The sequence below is a fragment of the Lipotes vexillifer genome, unplaced genomic scaffold, assembly GCF_000442215.2.
Source record: "Lipotes vexillifer unplaced genomic scaffold, Lipotes_vexillifer_v1.1 scaffold538, whole genome shotgun sequence".
Lineage (NCBI taxonomy): Eukaryota > Metazoa > Chordata > Mammalia > Artiodactyla > Lipotidae > Lipotes > Lipotes vexillifer.
The window spans coordinates 1,835,168-1,839,466 of record NW_006787547.1 but is presented as its reverse complement, the minus strand read 5'-3'; positions in this window follow the sequence as shown (position 1 = coordinate 1,839,466).

Here is a 4,299-nt window from a genome sequence, read left to right as displayed (position 1 = left end):
CTTCAATATATGCAAATCAATCAATGTGATACAACATATTAACAAACTGAAGGATAAAAACCATATGATTATTTCAGTAGATGCAGAAAAAGCTTTCAACAAATTTCAACACGCATTTATGATAAAAACTCTCCAGAAAGTAGGCATAGAGGGAACTTACCTCAACATAATAAAGGCCATATATGACAAACCCACAGCAAACATCGTTCTCAATGGTGAAAAACTGAAACCATTTCCTCTAAAATCAGGAACAAGACAAGCATGCCTATTCTCACCACTACTATTCAACATAGTTTTTTAAGTTTTAACCACAGCAACCAGAGAAGAAATAAAAGGAATCCAAATTGGAAACGAAGAAGTTGTCACTGTTTGCAGATGACATGACACTATACATAGAGAATCCTAAAGATGCTACCAGAAAACTACTAGAGCTAATCAATGAATTTGGTAAAGTAGCAGGATACAAAATTAATGCACAGAAATCTCTTGCATTCCTATATACCAATGATGAAAAATATGAAAGAGAAATCAAGGAAACACTCCCCTTCACCACTGCAACAACAAAAAACTAAAATACCTAGGAATAAACCCACCTAAGAGACAAAAGACCTGCATGCAGAAAACTATAAGACACTGATGAAAGAAATTAAAGATGATACAAACAGATGGAGAGATATACCATGTTCTTGGATTGGAAGAATCAACATTGTGAAAATGACTATACTACCCAAAGCAATCTACAGATTCAATGCAATCCCTATCAAACTACCACTGGCATTTTTCACAGAACTAGAACAAAAAATTTCACAATTTGTATGGAAACACAAAAGACCCCTAACAGTCAAAGCAATCTTGAGAAAGAAAAACGGAGCTGGAGGAATTAGGTTCCAGACTTAAGACTATACTACAAAGCTACAGTAATCCAGATGGTATGGTACTGGCACAAAAACAGAAATATAGATTAATGGAACAGGACAGAAAGCCCAGAGATAAACCCATGAACATATGGTCACCTTATCTCTGATAAGGGAGGCAAGAATATACAATGGAGAAAAGACAGCCTCTTCAATAAGTGGTGCTGGGAAAACTGGACAGCTACATGTAAAAGAATGAAATTAGAAAACTCCCTAACACTATACACAAGAATAAACTCCAAATGGATTAAAGACCTAAATGTAAGGCCAGACACTATCAAACTCTTAGAGGAAAACATAGGCAGAACACTCTATGACATAAATCACAGCAACATCCTTTTGACCCACATCCTAAGGAAACTGAAATAAAAACAAAAATAAACAAATGGGACCTAATGAAACTTCAAAGCTTTTGCACAGCAAAGGAAACCATAAACAAAATGAAAAGACAACTCTCAGAATGGGAGAAAATATTTGCAAATGAAGCAACTGACAAAGGATTAATCTCCAAAATATACAAGCAGATCATGCAGCTCAATATCAAAAAAAACCAATAATCCAATACATAAATGGGCAGAAGACCTAAATAGACATTTCTCCAAAGAATACATACAGATTGCCAACAAGCACATGAAAGGATGCTCAACATCACTAATCATTAGAGAAATTCAAGTCAAAACTACAATTAGGTATCACCTCACACCAGTCAGAATGGCCATCGTCAAAAAGCTACAAACAATATATGTTGGAGAGGGTGTGGAGAAAAGGGAACCCTCTTGCACTGTTGGTGGGAATGTAAATTGATACAACCACTATGGAGAACAGTATGGATGTTCCTTGAAAAACTAAAAATAGAAGTACCATATGACCCAGCAATCCCACTCCTGGGCATATACCCTGAGAGAATCATAATTCAAAAAGAGTCATGCACCACAATGTTCATTGCAGCTCTGTTTACAATAGCCAGGACATGGAAGCAACCTAAGCATCCATCGACAGATGAATGGATAAAGAAGATGTGGCACACATATACCATGGAATATTACTAGGCCATAAAAAGAAACGAAATTGAGTTATTTGTAGTGAGGTGGATGGACCTAGAGAGTGAAGTAATTCAGAAAGAGAAAAACAAATGCTGTATGCTAACACATATATATGGAATCAAAAAAAAAAAAAATGGTTCTGAAGACCGTCGGGGCAGGACGGGAATAAAGACGCAGATGTAGAGAATGGACTTGAGGACACGGGGAGGGGGAATGGTAAGCTGGGATGAAGTGAGGGAGTGGCATGGACATATCTACACTACCAAATGTAAAATAGGTAGCTAGTGGGAAGCAGCCGCACAGCACAGGGAGATCAGCTCTGTGCTCTGTGTCCACCTGGGGGGGGTGGATAGTGAGAGTGGGAGGGAGACACAAGAGGGAGGAGATATGGGGATATATGTATATGTATAGCTGATTCACTTTGTTATAAAGCAGAAACTCACACACCACTGTAAAGCAATTATACTCCGATAAAGATGTTTTAAAAAAAAAAGAGTTTCAAAGGTGATCTTGAAAGGCAGTGCAGCATAGTCCTTTGACAGATGGGAAAGCAAAGTAGTTTGTCAGTGAGCTCCAAACTGATGAGGAAAAGTTCAACTTCAAGTACAATCAAACTGAACTGCTATTGTTAGAAGGATAAAACCTGATAGTTAGGGAGAAATAGGAGAAAGGAGTAGGGCGGAAGAGCTTCACATAGTCTAAAATAGCCTTAACTAGAGCAGGTCATCTAAAGCTTAATCTAAAGAACTAGAAATAAATACAAAATCGTAGGAACAGAAACAGTCTCTTTTCTTTGCAGCTGGCACAAATCTGACAACAATGGAAATAAACTGTTGGTAAGATTTCTTGGGGATGAGAAAGGAGGGAGTAACTTTTAAATAGTATCCACCCTTTGCCTTGAACGCAGCATAGTGGAGAAGCTGGGTGTCTAGGGTTTCTGTTTAGTACACTGACTTTGATATCACAGCGGCTGTGGTTTGAACCTTTCACACTTTCAGTGTGACTTGGAAAATTCACTGAATATATTTAAGTCTTATTTTTAGTATCAGTAAATTGGAAATAATAAAAGCACACATCTCAGGTGCTTTGTCAGGATAAAACAAAGAGAGCTATTATTATATGAAATACATGTATCTTTTAAAAATATTTTTTAAAATTAATTAATTTATTTTTATTTTTGGCTGAGTTGGGTCTTTGTTACTGTACACGGCCTTTCTCTAGTTGTGGCGAGCGGGGCCTACTCTTCATTGCAGTGTGCGGGCTTCTAACTGTGGTGGCTTCTCTTGTTGTGGAGCATGGGCTCTAGGTGTGCGGGCTTCAGTAGTTGTGGCACGTGAGCTCAGCAGCTGTGGCTCATGGGCTGTAGAGTGCAGGCTCAGTAGTTGTAGCGCAGGGGCTAGTTGCTCCGCAGCATGTGGGATCTTCTCAGACCAGGGCTCGAACCTGTGTCCCCTGCATTGGCAGGCAGATTCTTAACCAGTGTGCCACCAGGGAAGTCTCTTCATGTATCATCTTATAGATGCAATACATGAACATAATTAATGCCCATATTTACTACCATCAGTAGCAAAATCAGCTCATGTGATGATCTCTTATCATGTTAGGTAGTAGCTCTATTTCACCAAGTGTGGTATACATAAAACTTAGAGAAAGACTATACCATGATATAAAAACAAACAAAATAATTTAAATTTAATAATTTAAAACTTCCTGAATTTCAGTATTTTTATATATGCCTTTAAAATCAAGCAAAAATTAATATGCTGATAATGACCAAAATTTTTCCATTTCAAATGACATTTATAGATTCTCAATGTGAAATAAGTTAGAAAGAAGAAAGGAATTTTTTCATAGTTCTTCTGAACTAATCTGTAATTTTTATTTTAGTAATAAATCACAGAATTTGGATTCAGCACATACTAGATCATGTTGCTGTGGCATTTAATAAATAAAGCCAAACAGACCAGAAATGTTTAGAGATGTTTTTGTAAGTTTGCAGGAAAGACTAGTGAATGAGGTTTTATTTCATCTTTGATTTCTTCAGTGATCACTTCGTTATTAAGTAGTGTATCGTTTAGTCTCCATGTGTTTGTATTTTTTACAGATCTTTTCCTGTAACTGATGTCTAGTCTTATGGCATTGTGGTCAGAAAAGATACTTGATATAATTTCAATTTTCTTAAATTTGCCAAGGCTTGATTTGTGACCCAAGATATGATCTATCCTGGAGAATGTTCCATGAGCACTCGAGAAAAATGTGTATTCTGTTGTTGAATGAGGTTTTAATTAGTTTCATAAGAAAATTTTAATCAAGATAAAAGCTCCATAAAATGTACTAATTTG